Below are 21,955 nucleotides of genomic sequence, written 5' to 3' on the forward strand. Positions count from 1 at the left end.
TTTTTACAATTCACAATGACAGCCACTAATACTCACTGTGCCAGCTTAATTTTAGAATGTTTATAACTGACTATTTTCCTCATCACACTCTGTGTTACAAGAGGCAGGTGCCAAACCTTTCTGGATCATTATTTTATTCCTAGTGACTTGCTTAGGATCTGAATATAGGATTAGCTTAAATAATAACAATAAGATTGAACTCTGAGTATTCAGGCAAACTGTAGAATGTATCATTGTAATTCACATTCTTCTTATTCAAATATTCTTGCTATACTAAACTAGGAGAGGAGTAAGATAGTGCAGGCCCTAGAGCATACTGAAGCATTACTCTCCACTAGTCCTACCTAGTGGTCTCTCATTGTTATTGTTTTAACGTTTCTATTCTGCTTCCTTTGTTTAATTTCCCCTTCTAAGAATTTAACCTTCATTTTTCACCCAGCTCCTGCGGGGGAACTCCTCTTGGTGAGCAGGCCTTTGCCTTGGTGAGTGAATTTTTACCACACATGCGCCTGATCTCTACCAAGTCAGGACTCATCCACTTTGGCTAAAGGTGTGTAGGGTAGATTCTGAGGGCAAAGAGCAGTAGTCTTTGGGAGAAACAGATTGAATGTGTTTGGGTGAGCTTAATTTTGGTTCTGAAGTTTCTCTGGATTAAAAAAGGAGCCATATTGTAGCATTTCTGCTAAAGTGGCAGAAGAGGGGACATTGATTCTGAGAAAGGAGCAAGCTTTAAGAAAGAGAAGTTTAAAAAAGTAAAGATCCTTGTTTGTTTCTAGGAGGGACCACTATTTCTCCAGGCTGTTGCCTTTATCTTCTTCTTATTCTGTAGCTTTGATTTTCTACCCTGTGAAGATGAACCAGAATAGTTTATTTCAGAAGCAGAGAATTCCTTCCTCCTTCCCTCCAGAGAAGCCTGTGAGATGGAACCCTGTTTTCCCTCTTCACAAAAGCATAAGCTCTTGGTGAGAGCCCGCAGAGGGGAGAGCCCTTATGTGGATTCATGATGGAGAGAAGAGATCTTAGGGGCTCTGCCAGGATAAGACCTTCTTGAAGATAATCTTTTGTACTACTAGTCCTGGTAAGTTCTAGGAAGGTGTTCACAATCTTCCTGTTAAATTATCAGTCCTTTGGCCAGCCTGATGAGACAGGTTGGATGACCAGATGCTTCCCATCTTCGCAACTCCTCTCTGGTCACTTGTCTCTCCGGAGTTCCAGGCACAGGGAATTTGTTCTCCACTGAGGGCCATGGTTTACTCTTACTTGAGTAGTGCCCCATGACCTTCAGGTGAGAGGTCTTGCTAAGAACTTATTCTTCATAATCTTAGAAAGACCTGGACAAGATGGTATATATTAATTGTCTACTCAGTGACTAGTACAGGGCCCAATAAAGAGGAGGCAATGAATTCAAATAAATTTTAATATGTTTGATTAAATTCACAAAAAGAATAGTTTACAGCTGTCGAAAAAAATTGTATTAACATCTACTGAACTCACACTAAAAGTAAGCACCCACAAAAGATTATAGGGCTCAGGGGAGAGAAAGTAAATAAAGAGTAAAAGAGTAATGTAGTATGCAAAAAGATGAAACTCACTATGGCACAAAAACACAACAAAGAAACAATAATAATAGTAAGACAAATGGGCAGTGATGGGGCAAAAGATCCACATGCTCTGGGAAAGGGTTTTGCAATTTTAAATATATTTCAGGATAGGTCTCACTGTGGGAAGGCGACTTAGAGAAGAGTCTTCAAAAAAAATGATGTGTACAAAATATATTTTTATCCAGAGTGATTAAGGAACATAAAGGCAGCCAGTGTGGTTTGAGGAGGAGTAGGAGGTGGGGAGAGAAGAATGAGGCCATAGCAGGGGATGTGTAATGTGCACTTCAGCAGACCACAATAAAGAAGGACTCACATGGAATGACATGACTTTGATCAGAGACGTGACAAGATTGATGTATATGTTTAAAAATCATTCTGGCTGTTGATGTGAACAGTGATGAGAGCTCACTGTGTGACCCAATGACAGTATTGGGGAGACAGTGGGGAAACTATTCCTTGAATATGGTTAAAAGACTTCATTGAATGAGACCTAATTTGAAGAAAATGCTATAGGATTTTGTGATGAACTGACTGTGAGAAAAAGGGACTAGATTTAGGTTAGCTATATGAAGATGGCCTCTATTGCCAAATGACTTCTTTGCAACTAATTGCCCTGGGAGCTAGAGTGCTTAGGGACAGGGTCATTACTGTGGGGCAGATTAAGCCTGTACTTTAAGGGAAGGTTGAAGAGGGATCTCTCAGCACAGAGGAATGGGGGAGGAGTTGTCATGTTTCTGACTTTTCTCAGGTCTCTGGATGCCAAGAACAGGTCCACCTTCCCATTGACAGTTCCTGAAAGAGTAACAGGAGAAGTTTCAAGGATGTTGGATAAACACCTGACAGGACTTTTTATCTGCATTGTGGAGACCATTTCATTTTTCTTGTCTAAACTGTACAGAAACAGAAAGCCTCTGGGCAGACCATCTGGATAGAGTGAGATAAGGAAACTCAGGATCTAGTTGTTCCTTACCTTACAGCAGAACTCCTACATTGCACCGTCTCCAAAGGAGAGCATACATTTTGTCTCTGTGTCTGTCTGTTTGTCTGTCTGTCTGCATTAGGTGGGAGGTTTTTTTTTTAATGATGTAAAGCTTCTTCAATGATAGAATGGAGAATGGATGAATAAAGGAAAAATAAGCACTTGTCGTATTTTCTAGAGGTTCCATAAAAAAATGTACCACAAACACATGGCTTAAATAAAATTTATTTTCTCACAATTCTCGAGGCTAAAAATATAAGATGAAAGGTATTGGCAGGATCGGTTCTTTCTGAGGGTTTCATAGGAAGGATCTGTTCCATGTCTTTTTGCTAGCTTCTGGAAGTTTGCTGGGAATATTTGGTGTTCCTCTATTTGTAGATGCATTACCCTGATCTCTGCTTTTATCTTCACGTGGTTTCTCCATGTGTGCATGTCTGTCTCTGTCCAAATATCAACTTTTTATAAAGACACAGTCATGCTAAATTTAGACCCACCCTAATGACTTCATTTTAACGTGCTCATCTGCAAAGACAAGATTTCCAATTAAAGTTTCATTCACATATATTTGGGATTAGAACTTCAACATCTTTTTGGGGAAGAGAATTCAACTGTAATAGCTCTCAATGTGTTTGTAACAAGAAACTTGTACAGAAGAGAGATCTCTGTGAGCACCATGGAGAAAAACTCCATTTCTTCTGTAAGGATGACAAGAAGTCCATTTGTAGGCTTTGTGTAGTTGTCTCTAGAGCACCAGGGTCACCAAATATTCTTTATGGAGGAGGCGGTCATGGAAAAGCAGATGGGCTCCAGGGTGGAGAAAGATAGGGCAGAATGTTATCTAAAGTGAAACCGTCACTTTTTTTATCCGACTGAGCCCTGCAATCTTTCCATACCCCTTGCTCGGCTCTGAGGCATGAAGGACATTTCTGTGCATTCATCCATTTGCTTCAAAAATAAGCCTAAACTAGAAACTCAGCACAGAGAATTTGGATGAGTGGAGAATTGCTTCCCAAAGTAAGTTCTGATTTTCCCCCTGACCAGAAGGTTTTTTTGGGAACATGGGTGGTTGGATGTGGGAAAAGCATCAATGAGGAGAAAGGACTTTCCTGGCTCCATGATCAGTTCTTCTAGGGAAGAGAGACACAGGCTATTCCTGATGAAGGTTCATAACTTGCATCTCCCTGGGTTAAGGAATACATTCACCCCCTCAGATTTTTGTCTACATCTTAGATTCTAAATGCTGGGCTCATTTCTGTAAACTTTAGTCTCTTCTGAGCTGGGCTTGATTCCTTCTCCATTTGTCCAGGTGCTGAGAAAGCTCATAACTTGACTCTGATGATTCCTTTCTCACAACAGAAGCTCCAGGAAGCTCTGAAGAAGCTGAGGAAGGAACAGCAGGAAGCTGAGGAGTGGGAAGCTGACATCAGAAAAGAGAGCTACCTGGAAGGCAGGAAGAGGTTTTTCCTGAGGGAGTCTGGAGACAGGAAACTGGGCAGCACCTTGGTCCAATCACGCGGAGTCCCATTTTCTTTGTTACCTCAGAATTAATGAGTCAGAAAGACGTTTGATTAGTCTTCATTTCATTCCTTATTTGTTGAGGGTTCAGGGCTAGATAGTAGATATATCACAAGTGAATCCAAATATTTGGAAGCAAAGGCATAGAGGGAAGCAATATAAAAATGACTCGTGAATCCCATGTCCCATTTCCATCATCAACTTTGAGGCTTGGATACTCCCAGAACACACGTTGAGAAAGGCCCAGCTTTCCTTGTTTAGGAAGTGTGGGTGGAAGGGTTTAATGCACAGTGTAGCATGATCATCCAGGACAGGTCTCTGCCATCCAAGCCTCCTCCAGGTATCAGTTTGTGTCTCAGGATGGGCCTTGATGAAGTAGACTTGAATATATCGCTTTGGGAGGAGCTCAAGGGGAGACAGGAGGAAAAATGTGTTTCCTAGGAAACGCTCACCAATTTCACCTCCTATCCCTTTGAAAACTCCCTGAGGAAAATAGTTCTTGTCTTGGCTCCCAGGCGCATACGAAGTAGGCAGTCATCCAGAAAGACTGAAGGCCTCTTTCTCTTTTCATCCCCAAAGCATCATATGCAGACTGAGAGAGGATTCTGAAAGGGTTTAATGTAATGAGAGGCATCCTGGACAGTCTGGAGCAGAGGGAGCTGCAAAACACGGAGGAAGATGAGGTGACTCTGCTGGATAATTTGGTAGCAGCTAAAGACCAGTCGGTCCAGCAGAGTCAGTACATGAGAGACTTCATGTCATATCTGGAGCCTCAGATGTAGAGATCATCAATAGACACAGCACAGGTAAGACTCAGGATGGAGGTCCTACCTGTGACATTCCAGGGAAAACACAGAGACTAGCTTTTTTTCCCTTCTGGGTCCATGAACTTTCCTCCTCCTAGTGACGTTAAAAAGTTCCTTTGGCCCTCCATTGCCTCTTCTGTGTCATTTGTTTCAAGAGTCATAGGAGTAATTCAATGTACAAATGGTAAGGAAAAATTCTATCATTAACTTATCAAAGGCTGTGCAATTATTTGGAGAAATGATTGTTCATAGGCTCCTATTAGCATTTGTGAGGACTCTCCTCACTAAGCTTAGTTATAAATAAGCAAACAACATGAATTTTTGCTTATGTTTGATTTTTGTTGTTGTTGAGGAGGGACAAATGTAAGCCTAGACTGTGTAATACCTGAGTGAGGGATGTACATGTATGAATAAGTGTGAGTGCTTTGTGTGTGTGTGTGTGTGTTTGTTGGGGCAAGAATGTGGGGGCAAACGTATGGAGACTTTTTGAAGGAATTGTACCTATACGAATGTTAAAATTTTTTCTGTGGCATTACCATTGTGACTGTGATCTTAAGCTGTGAATTACGTTGAGAGATTCAGGAAAGTTCAAGTTTTCTCTGCTTGACTTTTTGCCATTCTCCTTTGCCAGCTGAACAAGAATTTCTTTCTTTAACTTTTGCTGCAATACTTGGTAATCAATTTTCATCTGCTGAGTCTTTACCTCTGCCTTAAAAAAAAGAAAACTCTTCATATTTCTTGAGGAATAATTTACATATCGTGAAGTTCAGCTATGTTAAGTGTTCAATTCAAGGATTTTTAGTAAATATATTGAGTTGTTAAACCATGAACAAATTTAGTTCAACATTTCTTGAATAGACTCTGCCTTCCTCCACCAAATTATTTTGGCACCTCTGTCAAAAATCAGTTTACTCTAAATGTAAGTATTTATATCTGGATTATCAATCTGCTACATGGATCTATATGTCTATTCTTTCACTAATATTTTAAACTTTTGATTACTGTGGCTTCATAAAAAATTTTGAGATTGGTTAGCATAAGTCTTACAACTTGGTTCTTATTTTTCAAAATTGTTTGAAAATAATTTGAAGGAGTTATATACGATTCTATTTCAAAACAATTCTATTCTAAGTCAGTTGTTCTCTGTAGGGACAGTTTTAACCACGCCTACCCCAGAGAACATTTGGAGAATGTTACTGACATCTAGTGGGTAGAAGCCAGAGATGCTGCTAATTCTCCTACAATGCACTTGGCCGACTCCATGACAAAGAGTTATCTGCGCCAGAATACCAGTAGTGCCAAAGTTGAGAAATTCTGCCCTGGGTTCTTTGACTTTTCCATGGACATTTTTGAGATATTTTGTTAATTTTTGTTTAAAAGCCTATTGGATTTTGATAGGCATTGCGTGGAATTTAAAGAACAATTTGAGGAATATTGTCATCTTTACAATATAAAATCTCTCCATTATTTAGTTTCTCTTTAAACTTTATCAGCAGTATTTTGTTTCCAGCACAGAAGTATTTTTATTTATTTTCTTCAGTTTTTGAGTTGCTTCTTTTATAAATAAACGTCAGTTTCTTGTTGGATTTTTTCATTACTACTAATCAAAAATACACTAGATTTTTATATTGATCTTGTATTTCACCATATTCCTAAACACTTTTGTTAGTTTTAGTAATTTATTGTGTGTGTGTGTGTGTGTGTGTGTGCATGTATTCCTTGAGATTTTCTACACACTAGATCATGTCATCTGTAAATAAATCCAGTTTTATTTATTTTCCAGGCTGGGCATTTTAATTTCTTTTACTTCCTCCATTTTTTTCTTCTGTTTTTCAGCTGTTTCTTATCTGATCTAATAAATTATTCTTATTTTATTCTCTTCAACATTCTTTATTTCATGTTTATGAATGTGACATTTTTCCCTTTCAGAACTAGATAGACAGAAGTAATACTCAGTTGTCCAGGGAAAACCAAGTAATAACTGGGGATGACACTGACTCAGGAAAACTATAAGCTCAGAAATAACATACCACTGTGATCATTCAGTTCATCTGATCAGTTATTGCTGGAGCCAGATAGATTACTGGGTATTTCATTTATTTGATTTGCCACGATCTGCTATCATCTTTTTCTAATCAAGCCTGCTTGATTTTGTATTTGGTCATTTGAAATAAATACAATGCTGAGTAATTTGTGAATGATTCCCTGTATTCGTTGGGCTGCAAATGGAAGACTGAAGCGAGGCAGCTCTCACACAATCACTTATTGTACAGTGGGACTGTTGACTTTGCATGTGGCTATTTTGTTTAGCCTTTAGTAATGACCCATAGGACTGAGGAGTTTCAGGTAAAGTTGCTAAGAAAGGCTCATTTGCTTTGTAACAAAGTCCAGCTTCTCTATTCTCAGCTAAAGTTAGTGCCAGCAAAGTCAGAGAGGATGAAAGTAAAGCGTGAGTTATGACTGGGACTAATGAAGAGCCAGAGACTGAGAAAGCAGTCATCCAAAGGTCAAATGGTAAACTTCCTACCTGAGATAGGGCACAAGAATATCACTATTAATCCCTATTCATTGGAATGCAGATTGGGGAAGGGGCCCAATAAACTGTGTTGAATTAACTCTAGGATAATGTCCTCATGCTAACAAATAAGCTAAACTCTTGGATACAAATCTGTAGAACTGGAAGAGATCTCTAGTTTTGTTATGAGCTCCTATAATTAGCCATAAAAAAGGCAAAATCATACAAAATTTTAAGGAAGTAGTTGGGAAAAATAAATCACAATCGTGGGAAATGATGTCTGTGCTTGTTCCATTTCTGAGGCAATATACAGACTTTAATATGCAATCTGCGAGGCTGTATGTATTGGAAAGAAATAGTTACATAATGGACATTCTCTACGATTTTCCTCTTAGGCCAATTAAGAAACTTTTTGAGTTTTGGCTCTTCTTCAAATTGTTATAATGTGTGCTGGGCTTGTGGTGTTTACCCTCCACGACTTTGCCAAGTGTGAGTTCAGACGACAGTTTCTCTGTTATCTGGACTGTTTTGTTGGCAATGTTTGGAATGGGTCATTTTGTCATATATACATTGGCTGCTAGACCATGAGAGGCTACTTTTAGACAATAAGGATGAAAATGACAGAAATGCTGGTCTTGAGTGTAGATTTGAATGGTAGTTGAGAGTTTTGATCTTCCACCCTGTAAAAGGGCTCGCGTCCATTTCTTTTAGTAGCTTTGTTGAGGTATAATTCACACATCATAGCATTCATTCATTTAACGTGTAAAATTCAATGATATTTGGTATATTACATTGTTAAATTTTTAAAACAATTGTTATAAAACATATAAGATAAAATTTGTCATTTTAGCCATTTTAAAGTGTATACTTCAGGGGCATTAATTACATTTACAGTGTTTTGCAGAAATCACCACTACTTATTTCTAAAAATTTTTCGTCAACCCAAGCAGAAACTCTGTAGCCATTAAGTAATAACTTCCCATCCCCATTCCCCCTGACCCCAGTTCCTAATAATCACTAATCTCCTTTCTGCTTCCGTGAACTTCCCTATTCTAGGTGGAATAAGTGGAATCACACAATATTGCTCCTTTCGTGTCTGTACTTTTTCATTTAGTACAATATTTTTAAGCTTCATCCATGGTGTAGTACGTATCAGAACTCCATTCCTTTTAATGACTGAACAATATTCCATTGTGTGTATGCACTACCTTTTGTTTATCTATTCATCTGTTGATGGACATTGTTTCCACCTGTTGGCTATTGTGAATAATGCTGCAATGAACATTTGCATAAAAGTATCTGTTTGAGTCTTTGCTTTCAATTCCTTTGTGTATATACCTTAGAGTGGAATTGATGGATCATAATAGTAAGTGTTTAGCTTTTTGAGGAAGTGTAAAACTGTTTCCCATAGTGGCTGCATCATTTTACATTCATATCAGCAATGTACAAGGCTTCCAGTTTCTGCATATCCTCACCAATACTTATTATTATTATTTTTTTGAGGAAGATTAGCCCTGAGCTAACATCCACTGTCAATACTCATCTTTTTTGCTGAGGAAGATTGGCCCTGAACTAACATTTGTGCCAACTTCCTCTATTTTCTATGTGGGATGCCTGCCACAGCCTGGCTTGATAAGCAGTGTATAGGTCCACACCCAGGATTCAAATCTGCAAACCCTTGGGCCCCGGAAGCAGAGCCCATGGAATTAACTGCTACGCCACCAGGCCAGCCCCAATACTTATTAATTTTTAGGATTTTTTTGCCATTCTAAAGTGTGTGCAGTGTTATCTCATTGTGGTTTTGATTTGTGTTTCCCTAGTGACCAATAATGCTGAGCATCTTTTCATGTGTTTATTGGCAGTTTGTATATTTTTGGAGAAATATCTATTCAAATATTTTCTCCATGTTTTGAATTGAGTCTTTTTTTGTTGTTGCTGAGTTGTAGGAGTTCTTTGCATATTCTGTATATTAATATCTTATTAGACATATGATTTGAAAATATTTTCTCCCTTTCTGTGCATTGTCTCTTCACTTTCTTCAGAGTGTCCATTGATGTACAAAAGTTTTTAATTTTGGTGAGGTCCATTTATTTTTCTTTTATTGCCTGTGTTTTTTATGTCACATCCCAGAAATTACTACCCAATCAAATTTCATGAAGAGTTTTTTCTATATTCTCTTCTAACACTTTTATAGTGTTAGATCTTAAGTTTAGACCTTTAATTGATTTTAAGTAATAATTTGTATATGATGTAAGTCATCCATTTTTAATATTATTGTAACCATTGTAATATACTTAGCCACATTTTGGAAATAATTTGGTGGAAAGTGTGAGGAAGCGGCGGTCAACTAAGAATGGACTGCATGGGACTTTTGTTTGTCTGTCCAACCTCAATTCAAAATCTTTCTTTTGGTAACAACCTCTTGGATTTCCCTTTGTGGAACCATCTCCACCTTCAGTCCATGTAGTTGATTAAGGTTGCTAAAATCAGTAGCATTCAGTATGTATATGTTTCTCAATTCTAGGTAAATCAGCAAATCTGATTCCTATATGTTTACCAATGACACAGTGATTATTGTAATCATTGACCCAATTCAAGTCAATGATTTCTATGCCTTAGAATTTTACTGTCATGACTAGAAAGACAAATTATCCTTTCTGTCAGGTAATATATCAGAGATTTTCATTTAGATCAAGACATTCAAGTTGATGCCACATACAGTCTGAAAAGAAAGTCAACATAGCAGGTAGAAAATAAAATTTTGAGAAGAAAGAACAGATTCTGATGACAAGTTTTTCACTTAAAAACGTGGCTATGACTAAAGTTCTACCTGCCCCTTGAATTTCTTCTTCCTTGTTTTAAATGTAAGTTAGTTTTCATTGAGTTTTTGTCATATACAATAAAAACAAAAAAGCCAGTTACAGACATTAAGGCTTTTTCTGAAGATGTAGAGCCAACTTGTGGCCAAGTCTTTGGTATAAAACATGTTAGGGTGGAGAACGGGAAACCAAAGATATCGCTACATTTCTCTTCAGAAAAATAAAGCAAATAATGAATATAATGGGAAAAAGAAGATGGCTGAAATAGGTTGAGGATATGGACTGAATTGCTTAATACAATTTAGGAATGCAGGGTAAGGTGCTGTAATTTCTAAGACAGTGACTGAGGGGATAATAGTAACATTCTGGACAATTGCATGTGAATGGTCAGGAAACAGCATGTTACACTTTAGAATTTCTTAGATGCTGATTCTTGTTGCTTATTTAATACTTAAAAATTGATGAGATCATCTATAGCTAATGTGTAGGAGGTGTATGAAGTGAGTAGAGGGAGGCCAGAGAAACAATTATTTGAAGTGCTTATTTGATTGTACCTGCAGTAAAAGAACATACACTTCTTGAGGACTGTTATTAACTGCTCATCTTTGAATCCCCAGAGCCTGGAACGATGTCTGGCAAGTAGTAGATTTCACCTTTGTTTGTCTCTGGAATAAATAGAAGCATGATGAGTTCTTCTCATAAATGTATTTAAAACATAAGTAGGCCTCTTCTCTTTGTTTTAAATATATCCCATCTCCAGATGCTTGAAGCATCTTTATAACATCCTCACATGAGTCCTCAAGGATCGTTGGTCTGGGTCTCATCTCTACATTTTGTGCCCATATTCTGACCATCTATTTATTCACATCAAATCAAAGAGTGCTGGGGGTGTGAGGAAGAAGGTGGGTAAAACTTTGTAGAGTAGGAGGGCTTATCATTCCTTTGAGGGATGCCAAAAAAAATATGACATGAGTACTTAAATTTGAATTTCAGATAAATAGCACATCATTTTTTAGTAGAAGGGTATCTTAAATATTTTTAGGGTCATACTTATACTAAAAAAATTGTTATTTATCCAAAATTTAACTATAGAATTTTATTTTGTAAATCTAGCAATTCTATCCTTGACTCATGTTTCCTCTCTTCTCCCTAAAATGTTACTAACATCATAAGAAGGAATGTTGCAAGATCAGATCTGTCTTGTGTGAAGACAGAATTGTAGCCATGGTGTTATCTGGAGATCAATCATCATTTTAAAATAATCACAGTGCTGGGAAATTTGAGTATGATATTGTTTCAAATTGCTCATCACAGATGAAAGTTGTCAATGATAGGAAATTTGAGTGGTGAGAGATCACAGAATTAGGGCCAATAGAAGCATTAGAAATGAGGGGTTGCTGTATCAGAACTCCATAACTTCACTCATTTTAGCTAAACCCCATCTCTGCCTCACCTCTTTTTTCCATATTTCTTAGATACATGTCTTATCACAAGGAGGAACCTGTCCTCTTTATCTGCCAAGCCCAAATTTTCCACAAGGATAACTCCTTTACATTTATTTTTCTTCCTGAGAATAGAAGAAACAAGGTCTTTGAAGGTAGTTTTTCTTTGATTTCCAAAAAGAAAAATAGATTCAAGTCTCAGGGAATAGTGGCTTTGGTCCTGGTGCCAATAATTAACCTCTTCTTGCTCACACACTTTAGCATCATGTAGGAAAAATGGTTTTCTTGTGTCTAAAGTCGACTACCCACTTGGCAGCATCAAAGTCTCCCCCAAACACATGAAATTCAGACCACTATTAATTTGGTTATCATAACTTCTGCTTTTCCAAATGTTTGTAATTTTTCCCCTGAGAATGTGACCTCAGATGTTAATCTCTGGGCATCTGTGCTGGAATAACAGGCTCAGGAGACCCTTCAGACTTTCAGCACAGGAGCCCTACACTTGATAACCTAAACCTCTCAGTAGCCAAGTTCTGGAGCCTCTCTACTGACCATCTGACTGGGACCTCACATCTCTGGCCTCCTCCGGGTAGACCCACTGAGATGGCAGTGACTTTTCCATGTATCAAATACTTTTTTAGAAGGATCAAATACCTTTTAAAGGCATCATTATTTCACCTAATTTTATATTATTTTTAGGAAGTAGAGAGTATATGGTTAATTTCCCCATTGTAGAAGGAAGAACATGAGTTTCTTTGAGGTGAAAACCTTCCCAAGATCACACAGGGGGTAAATAGAAAGCTAGACATGAGCATATTTCTTCTGGTTGCAGTGTCAGGGCTCTTGTCTCTCCTCTCCTCAGGCTCTTCAGTGAAGAGGATTTAAGTGCATCAATGGAGTGATAGGGTGGGAGACAGTTGTCTTGGAGAGACACAAGGTCATAAGTGCAGGAAGATTAATTTTTGTCTTCTCAAGAGGTGAGACCTGGACATGTAAAAAGCCAAAAATTGTTTCCAAGAAACTGAAGTGTGAATTCTGAGTCCCAGACCTGAGCAGGATGCAGTAAGTATTTAAAGGTGAGGAGAGCCAGGGGAATGGTGTGAGTGTGGGATTCTTGTAGGATCAGGGCAAAATGGGGGAGTGGATGTCATTTCTAGATATGGATTAAAGCAAAGAAGTTGACCTTACAAGGAGAGAGAGATCCTGTGCCGAAGATGTGATCAGATCTAAGCTGGAATGATAGGTGTCTGCTTTGTCCTCTCATTCACCAGTTCATAGCCGCACAGGGCTTGCCTCCTCTGTCCGCACACTAGAGAATAGCTAGGTAGCAGGGTTTACTCCTTTGTTTCTAACAACATCATTGTACCTTTTGTCATTTCAAAGCTGACAGAATTCTAAGGCTACTGGGGTGGAAGAAGTTACAAGGTCTTCAATTCTCCATGTTCTGATCCCTTTTCAGAAGTTATGGTTACTACTAGATCCCATGATCTTAACTTCACATGTTCTCCCGCCAACATGCATTCATACAACAGTTCGTAAGTGTCCTGCTCATCTCTGACCCACCAACACAAGTTTCTCCCAGTCAAATCCCAATATTGCTCCTCACAATGTCACAAGACACCTGTTCTGTGTCCCTCGCCTGACCCTGTAATTTTTCCTACAGTTGGATGTGATGCTGAATCCAGTCAACACGATTTTGGATATTGTGGTATCTGCAGATCAGAGCCTAATGGGTTTTTTGCACCTTTTTGTCTTTAGGAATATATATCCATGTGATTTTTCTGCTTTCAGTGTCTTGGGCCACCAGTGTCTCTCCTTAGGGAAATATCACAGGGAAGTAGACGTGTCTGAAGATTGCCTGGATCCTGGGGTATACAGTAAAACAAGTAACCTCAATACAAAAAGCTGTTCTGAGTTTGTCTTCAACACAAAAGTAAATTGTCCAGATGTTTACTCCAGGTACAGACCTCAATATGGCTACTGGGTTATAGGGTTACAGAAGCCCAATGCCTTGAGGACTCTTCCACCTCTGATCTCAAGGTCTTGAATTTTTCCATGGCTGTTTCTCCTCATTGTTTTGGAGTTTTCCTAGACTATGGAGCAGGCACTGTCTCATTTTTCAATGTCACAAAGCATGGGTCACTGATTTACAAATTCTCTAAATGTCAGTTTTTGAAGCCTGTTTATCCATATTTCAATCCTTCGAGCTGTACAGCTCCCAAGACTTTGCACACTGAGCTCCTGAATCTTATTTTTCCCTCACCCACTTCTTAAGGTGCCCCTTGTCCTGGGTTTCATCTCTATATGTGAGCCCATCTGCACCACTTAGACCATCTCTTCTTTGCTGTCTCCATTTTTTCTTTAGAACTTTTACTAATCCTTGGGATGCACAGTGTATCTGTGTTGACTTAGGAGAGATACTTATTTGTCACTTACCCTTTTTATCCTCTCAAAGAAATATGTCTATTCTCTCCTAAAGACAGAGGAGTATTCATATAACATGTTTGCTCTCTCATATCTCCATATTTCCCTTTATCAGTCATCTGAAAAGACATGGCAAAGCCTCTCTGCCACCATGCATGCTATCTAGGACAGTCCATAATCTCCCCACACCCACCACTACCAACTAAGGAGTCTTTGTGTGTATGTCCCTATGTTGGCCAGGATATACCTGGTATCAGAGAGTCAAGGAAAGGAAAATATAGGCAATATATGCACCCAGAGTGAAGATTGTATGTAAAGAGTGTTTGAGTTCCAATCTTGTCTCTTCTTTCACAAGATGTGTAGTCACAAATAAATTCTGGATTTCTTATTCCTAAGATACAAATTACGATTTAAAACTGAACATAACTCTTAGATTGTTGTGTGAAACTAAATGTCACTCAATGTAAAGTAACTATTTAAGTGTCCTGCACAATATAATCAATATTTTCTCTCACGGTTACTGAAAAGTATGTGCTGCGTCAATGTCCTGTGAAATAGATCTGTGCCCTTCAGAGGAACGCTAATCGATTCTACTGAAGTCTCAATTCCCAAGGATCTAGATCATTCCAATTTCCTGTCTTGTTCTATAGAACTTTTTATACCAAGGCTGGAACTGTTTTTAAGGCCCTTTATTGGAAATGAGTCCAGGAAGTGCTAAACTTTGAGAGTCCAAAATCTGTCTAGCAGACGAAGCCATGTCTAGAGATACTAGTTCTTAAAAGGGACATGATTATGGTGTTTAGGCCTTTTCCTTGTGGCAAAACACTTGAGTATACACAATATATAAAATCTTATGTGCTTTTCTTTTCTTTTTTACCCCGTTTCAAATTCAGGATGAGAAAGATACTTACGTAGGTTAGCAAAGGTATAAATTTTCTTAGATAAGTATGCATTATAAACTAGGGCAGCCTGCTGCACAGAGTCCACATCAAGATATAGAGTGGTAATAACTTGTCCCAGTAGAATGAAAAAGAAAGAACTTGGCCCAGGAATAGTACATATATACACACTCACACTTACACACACAAGTATACATAGGTATATATATTTATAAAATTGTGCATATAAATATATATACATAGAGTATATTTATCATAGTTAATCTTCAAAAATGTCATATGAAAAAGGAATTCTTATCAAATAGTTAAAAGAGTATATAATCTTATGAGGTATTCCTCAATGTCCCATGGCTAATGAGCGAAGAAGGCAGGATTAACTCAGGCTGGGTTTCTCCAGCACAGGTGCCATGACTACAGTACAGCCCTTAAGGAAAAGTAGGAGCCAGATGCCCTAGGATGTGGGTAGGAGGGAGAATCCAGAGGATACTCATCTCCAGAAGCAGCTGGAGGATCATGGGAAAATCTTGGGTGCCAGGAAATAGAGGTTGATATGCTCAATTCATGTAGCCATTAATGAAGAAGGAACAGGTCATAGTAATAACTAAAAACAAGTAGAGGTACTTCATGACCAGGGTGCTCTTGCAGGTGACATGATGTAGAGGGCGAACACTGTGGACAGTTAATAGCCTGGACTTTGAATCAGGTAGAATTTCATTATCATAGTGATGTTACTAAATTATGTTAAATTTAATTGGATTCAGTTTATGATTAGAAATAAATGTACTAAGATTTACTTGATTGGGGTATTGTGGGAACTAATAATAAAATGTTTGTAATAGCTTCTTCAATTCCTAACACCTAAGCATGAATCCAGATTGGTGTTGATTCATTGTCTCTGTGTTTTGAAATAATGTTAAGAATGAAGATTAATCTATTTTAAATAGTAGTACCTTTGCTTTTCTTTGAAATAGAGAAACTTGATTCAAGAATCACAGCTGATTTCTTAGTTTCGTATTTTTCTATAATAAATATTTCTCTTTTTAAATCTTAAATTATCTTTATTTCAACTTACATATAGTTATCTGAGTACACAATTCTAAATTTTTTCTCTTGACATTCTTTTCAATTTTGCTATTTAATACTCTGCTATCTAACTGTCTTTTTTAAAATTGTGGTAAAGACACTTAACCTGAGAGCTAACATTTTAACAAATTTATAAGGAGTTGCTGTTTGACAGATATAAAGTTTCTCTTTTGCAAGACGAAGAAGCTCCAGAGATCTCCTGTACCACATTCTGCCTACGCAGTCATGCATCGCTTATGGACAGGGATACCTTCTAAGAAATGCATCATTAGGTGATTTCATCATTGTGCAGACACGATAGAGTGTACTTATGCAAACCTAGATGGTATAGTCTACTACACACCTAGGCTATGTGGTACTAATCTTATGGGACCGCCATCATATGTATGGTTCATCAGTGACTGAAATGTCGTTATGTAGTGCACGACTGTAGTTGACAATGCTTTATTGTCCACATAATAAATATCTCTTCATTATAAAAGAATATTTTCCTTCTTCAAAGATACTTAGTCTTTGTTTTATTTTTTAATTTACTAATTAATTCCTTAATTAATTAATTATTTTGCTGAGGAAGATTTGTCCTAAGCTAACATCTGTGCCCAATCTTCCTCTATTTTGTATGCGAGTCTGCACAGCAGCATGGCCACCACCAACTGGTGAAGATTCGCGCCTGAGAACCAAACCCAGGCTGCTAAAGCAGAGTGTGCTGAATTTAACCACTGGGCCATGGGGCCAGCCCTCACTTTTTATTTTAATTACTGGAAAAATCTCTTTGACCTAAATGAGTAGACTAGGTATAATTGGATTTGCCATTATTTTCTATTTCCACAGTAATTCTCTGTCAGTGGAAAGTCATTTCTGTGTGCCCAGATAAATCTCCGTTCTTCAGGTTGCTGGTTTCATTATGACTTATGGTGATAGATGAAGGGTCAGAACTTTGGTCATGGGCTCCCTCAGCAATAGTGCAGGTCAGTGTTTCCTTTCCTTGTCAGCCTCACTCTTTCCAGTGAGGTGAAAGGCAACAGTAGTCCTCAGGAATGAAGGAAAGCCTGTGTTCCTCATCCTATGAGACAGGAGGGCAGATGCTGCAGCACTGAGTGTTCCTACAGCATTTGATGATGTCCCCCTGTCTTTCAGCATTTTCATTTCCAACTCTTTCCCAGCCTACTTATGAGCTGAGAGAAATAGAAATAACAGGCTACTTGGCCAAACAGTGTCTGCTCTGGTCCTCGTTTCACAAGAAATTCTTCATTTCTCCATTCCAGGTTAGATACATACAGTCTCTCTCCATACACACACACACACACACACACACACACACACACACGCCTCAAACTCTCATCCATGGATACTGTGGGAAATTGATTCTTATCCATATTCCCTTTGACCTCTACTTTCCTGTCACCCTATTGCTACAATGATTGAGGCCATAACTGCTTAAGAAAAGCAATTCAAGATGTGAAACAAGTTAAAGAGAAAACTACGTGAGTTAGCAAACAGAAAGGAAAAGTTCGAGGCATCCTTCTTTTTACAGCATCTCCTGCCCCCAAATTAAGCCCTTTCCTCACAAGAGTATGAGGCCTATAAGTATCTTCTTCTCAGAAAATGTCCTGAGAAGGGATTCTGGACTCAAAATAAAACGTTTATTTGGCACTAATTGTGGGTTTTCCCAGAACAAGTTGTCTGAGTGGCGATTGCTCCATCTTCTATTTCTGGGATCTGAGGATTGTGTTGGACCAGACAAGTGTCCACAATGAGAATTTCATGGCATTCATGGGAACCTCGGAATAAACAGGCTTCATTGTGCAGACTCATTCATGAGCAATGAGCAGGCAGTGGTATCTATAACATCACTAGTTGGTGACCAGACGTTTCTAAGCCCTGAAAACCTGAGATCTCTATTGAAATAGAAACATATGCTATGCACTCAATCACGTGAGATTCCAGTAATCATCCATTTTGCCCAAGGATCATGATGGGGATCTATTTATTGCGACTCTTAATCTCTCCATTTTTCTCTTTCCAAGTCTGTTTTTATCTCATACCTATAGCTATGCTTCCCAGTGCTGCAAATCCTCCCAGACCAGGTGACTCATCTAGTCACCCAGGGGTGGGATATGAGATGTTGTTTATATCTCAGGGTGGCAATTATTGTAAAAGGGACCTTTAAAGATGATTTTCTAACTACTCACTGCTAAACTATAAATATAATTGATTTTCAATGTTGGTCTTGAGTCCTATGACATTGCTTAGTTCATTTACTAATTCTAGTAGGTTCCTCTATATTTATTTTGGTTTTCTACATAAACTGTTATGTCATCTGCAAATAGAGTCTTTTATTTCTTATGTTCTGATATTTATGCTTTTAGTTGTCTTTCTTGCCTAATTTTAGGGGCCAGGACATATAGTCCAATGGTGAATTTTTTTTTCTGCTTTATCTCCCCAAAACCCCCAGTACACAGTTGCTGCAGATCCTTCAAAATCACTAACCTTGCTCATGCTTCTCCTTGGACCATATCTTCCACCCAGAAACAGAGCTCAGCTGAGAGATCAGGAGGAAGAGGAGCATGTAGGAAGAACTTACAGAAGTGGTGTCTGTTCTCACATTAATGAACAAAATGAGTACTTGATTGGTGTTAATGATATAAAAAGATGTCAGAAGAAGTAGTATGATAACAAGATCTTGAGACCCATGAGGGAAGAAAGTTAGAGTAATTGAGTCTCTCTGTTTACTCCTCCTTGCTATAGAAGGTACAGCTGCACCCACCTTACTTAGGCATGTAGAAGACACCAGTCAAATCTCTTTCCTGTCCTTGACTACCCCTCATGTCACCCAATTTTACTTTTTAAAAGCTGACTTTGGAGATTATCACTTCTGCTGCACATTCTTGTCCTCCTCTCGGTCATAAGTCCATGTTAGGCACATGCCTTTTGAGCTCATACAGTACTGACCTGGGAGTTCCGTCAGGCAGACACCACTCATGTTCCCATATCTATTTTGCTGATTGCTCTGAAGCCCCAGGGTCTCTGCTTAGGTAGAGATGGAGTCACACTCCATGTGAGAGGACTCTAGCTCCTCTGCACATTGCCCTTTTGTGTCCATTGTGGCAGCAGTTGCTGTGACATTAATTCCTCGTAGCCCCACTGTGAAAATAAATTTGTGACCCCATGGAAGAAAGCATTCTCTGCTCCTCTGTCCTCTATAAACTCTTGATGCATCTCAGCACTGGTTGGGTCTTGAATAGGATAAGAAATATTTGGAGACCTCAAGCCCATGTTTGGATCACAGCCTGAGTCATAAACAGGGGTATACATTATCATAAAATATCCACCCCTGGTGTAAAACCTACCTCTGATCTCATTAGTCATCAGAGCCTGATCTAGGCCATAGTATCTGCAGCCGGGGGTTATCTACATATGGCCTCTGGGCTATTTTCAGTACCATAGCTGGGTTACACTGCCAGTTCACCTTCAGCCTCATTCTTTATCCGGTTCCCTTCATGTATGAAGAACATGGCACAAGTAGACACTTTTACTAGGTCTAAATTTATTTCCATGCAGTCTTACCGCTTTTCTCTCCCCTTGTGAAGAACAAAGGGAAAACCTACTTGTTGTCTCATGCTGGAGATCTTTACCATCAAACTTTGACAACTTTTAATACATTAATATCTACTGAGATACTCCTCTTCTTTGTTAATTGCTTAATAGGCCCATTTGCCTGGAGTTCCTGACAGAACTTCTGATCTTCGACTGTGGCCACAGTGCCATATTGAGTGCAGGTTGGAGATAAGCTTCACTGTGGTACCACTCTGTGATACTTCTTCTGACTGACCATCAGTGGCAGTTTGTAATCTAGATGGCTGTTTCCATATATGTGACCTCATAAGACATAAACTGCCAGGTCACTTAGCTTAGCTGGGGAATACAGGACAGGAGAACCAGCACGCTGGCATGGCTGCCTCAGGTGAGTTCTCAGTGAAGGACCTTACAGTAGTATAGGAAATTCTTTCACTGTCATCTTAGCTTTTTAAGAAGCCAGACTGGTGGGTCTGCATGAAATTACCGTAGGTTAGAAAAGCCTAGTGCTACAAAGGACTGATTACCTTGTGAAAACCAATGAACACAGCTTCCAGGGGCTTAAAAAATATACTTTGATTATAAGAGTCACATTTTCCTTGTGAAAAATGAGGTCAGCTCTTAACAAATGGCATTTAAGGTCTATATAAAGTCTTCCCAAGCCAAATGCACTTTAAAAATAAGACCATTTTTATATCAAGGCAACTGAATTTCCAGTTTATTGTAATCCAGTAGACTTCCCAGAAAAAAAAAAAATCTTACTAGAAGAAGAGTAAGCCAATATCATCTTTAGAAGAAGAGAGTCCGGGCCTGATGTTAACCCTTTTTTCCCACATCCAACCTTAGTCCCAGCCCTGTCCTTCTACCTCATCTTGTCTCTCACTCGCAACTCCTGCTCTCCATTTCCTTCATCACCTTGTCCCTCAAGCTATCATCGTCTCTCCCCAGAGCAACTGCACATGCATCCTAGCTGATCTTCTCGATGCCACTTTGGATCCATCTAAAATTTCTAGCTCAAGTCTTAAGCCAAATACGTCCCCACTCTTCTCTGATGGGAAAACATTGACAATTTCTCCTTGCTCTTGAAAAACAGTCCCTAAATGTTATGTAATTTGAGAAGTGTGTTATTTTATGGTCAATGCAGGCTCATGTGATACCAAAGCCCCAGGAGTTTTCTGCATACCAGCCACACTGGCATTTTAAAACTCATACATAATGATATGCCTCCCGTGAAAAGGTCATTTCTTCCATATGATACATTTTTTCCTTTCTCTCATCCCATATTTCCTTCATCTTCTTCAACTTTCTCTTCAACTCTTATGTTTTCAAATTGGAATTCTTGGATAACCTCCATTTGCTCCCATTATTTGATTTCCCAACAACATGTATATCTCTCTAGTAGTGTTCTTCACATCTGTTCTTTTGTACACATAAGGCTGGATATTTAATTTACTACTACTTTCCAAGTCCATGTCAAGTACTTGGAGGTTTAAATTTTCTGTCTAGGTTTATCTTTTTGTTTTTGGATATTGGTCCAGTTGCTAGCATAATTCATCTTCAATGATATTTTGTGGAATGATCTTGCCTAGAATTTTGGGACTTCTTTCTCAAGACTCACATTCATTTAATCTGTGCTTATCATTTCCAGGTGTCCGACATGTGTGATCCTGTGAGTATATCCATATTATCTCCTTCCCCACCATCCACAGACATACATACATTTAGGTTCCTTTCAACATCCTTGGCTTATACTAACACAGGACTCCTCAAAATCTCCCAGCTTGCCTCCATCTCTTCACTTTGACACACCCCATTGCTCTGGGTATTAATTGGGTCTGAGAAGTTTCCTCTGTTTGTCTTGGAATAACTCTGAGGGGAGGAGGAGACTGACCTCTGAAGGAGGACCCCAAACATTAGGTTTATCTCAACTCTGTGTATTTAAGAATAATGATCTTTGTAAGTCACTTATTATCTCTCTTTGTACATCTGATAAAGGGTTTCCTCTTACCATGTACACACACACATCCTTGTGTATTACATCATGATAATAAGAGAAATCATTGCAAACGTACAGTAAGTGATGGCAAAGGTTACACTCTAAATACGTTAGTCAGAGCAGGTCTTTTTGATAAGACAATATATATGGAGAGAGTTCACTAAAGTATAAAAGTGAGTCATAGTGATATCAGGGCAGCTGAAAGAAGAGCAAGTATAAAATCCCAGAAGAACAACTAGTTTGGTGCTTTTAACTTTGAAGGTGTATTTCTGTCATGGGAAAGAACAAGCAGGATAGATG

The 21,955-nt window shown here is 38.6% G+C and overlaps 1 protein-coding gene and 1 pseudogene across 13 annotated transcripts in view; both read left to right on the forward strand.

Moving 5' to 3' along the window:
- Positions 1-21,955, forward strand: part of LOC103554374 (tripartite motif-containing protein 5-like) — a 46,035-nt gene that overhangs the window by 18,754 nt on the left and 5,326 nt on the right. For 5 of the 13 annotated variants that reach the window (XR_011541174.1, XR_011541180.1, XR_011541182.1 and 2 more), the window contains 3 exons: positions 440-482; positions 830-1,078; positions 2,350-2,818. The exons of 1 other annotated variant lie outside the window; for it this stretch is intronic. The gene's annotated coding sequence lies outside the window, so the exon portion shown is untranslated. Of the gene's footprint in view, positions 1-439; positions 483-829; positions 1,079-2,349; positions 2,819-3,936; positions 7,092-21,955 lie in introns of those variants that run through there. 7 more of the 13 variants (XR_011541176.1, XR_011541181.1, XR_011541175.1 and 4 more) reach the window with 5 other exon arrangements.
- Positions 13,329-20,415, forward strand: LOC139084265 (E3 ubiquitin-protein ligase TRIM22 pseudogene; annotated as a pseudogene).

The sequence above is a fragment of the Equus przewalskii genome, chromosome 6 (genome assembly GCF_037783145.1).
Source record: "Equus przewalskii isolate Varuska chromosome 6, EquPr2, whole genome shotgun sequence".
NCBI lineage: Eukaryota > Metazoa > Chordata > Mammalia > Perissodactyla > Equidae > Equus > Equus przewalskii.